The sequence below is a fragment of the Aplysia californica genome, unplaced genomic scaffold, assembly GCF_000002075.1.
Source record: "Aplysia californica isolate F4 #8 unplaced genomic scaffold, AplCal3.0 scaffold00830, whole genome shotgun sequence".
Taxonomy (NCBI): domain Eukaryota; kingdom Metazoa; phylum Mollusca; class Gastropoda; order Aplysiida; family Aplysiidae; genus Aplysia; species Aplysia californica.
This window is the reverse complement of record NW_004798100.1, coordinates 192,665-193,759: the sequence shown is the minus strand read 5'-3', so window position 1 is coordinate 193,759 and position 1,095 is coordinate 192,665.

Genomic DNA, 1,095 nt, shown 5'->3' with positions numbered 1-1,095 from the left:
ATCTATCTATCTATCTATCTATCTATCTATCTATCTATCTATCTATCTATCTATCAGTCCTTGGATGTTCTAAAGTTCCACAGGGTCTCCTGGCAGCTTGTTACACCTCCCACATACACTGTAGTTGGCCAGGCGTACTCTCTCAACTTGCTCTTGCTCGACTGAGAGTACATGTATACTGTATACCTTTTGTCTGCTCTGGGCTGGCATTGTGTGATATTTCTCGCGTTGTAATTGTTTGCTTTTTGTTGTGTGTTTTTTAAGCTGTTTTTTTATGGATTGAGATGTTCAATGAGTTTCTATTGTGTGTATGCTTCCACTTTTATTGTATGCAATATTTTAACGCATGTTGGCACCAATGTAAGAATATTGTTTTACTCCTTGCCTTTTTTATTACATTTTGTTCATGTGTCCGCTCTGTCGCTCGTCCTTCTGTCCATCAATCAACCGTCTGTCCGTTATTTTGCTTTTCCTTCTCACCGACCCACCTTCTTACTTTCCCCTCTTTACCACCCGGGGCAGTGCCACTGACTGTAGTGTCTTTTGGCCATTCCCGAAAGGGGGACATTTCTCGTTCAAGCATAGTAGAATTGTAAATGGGCTTATTCTTGTCACACTCATAACTGTGCCTGAGCTACAACAGGGAACTGCTGCTTTTTCTTTCCTGGTCCTTGCTATTGTCATTTTCCTCTACTTCTTTTGTATGTTTGTCACTCTCTCGTGACCTGCTATTTCCGGCGTGCCTTGATAGTCGAAGCAGAGCTTGTGCTGTTGAAGCTAGAGAGGTGAGCAGTCTAAGTCTGATTCCCTGTAAAGACTTCTCTCTTGACACCCACCCCTTGGCGCTCATATGACCTTATGCAGTTGTGAGCGCCGTAAAACCCTCTACTATAAAAAAAAAAAGAATGCAATTTTTTAAAGAATATCCTGATAACGAATAACGACACCGAATAATCGTACAATTTTGATAGAGCTGATAGAACATTGTGGTGCCCTACCCCCTCCTCCTTCTCCCCCTCCCCCTCCCTCTCCCTCTCCCTCTCCCTCCTTCTCCCTCTCCCCTCCCTCACCCTCTCCTTCTCCCTCCTTCTCCCC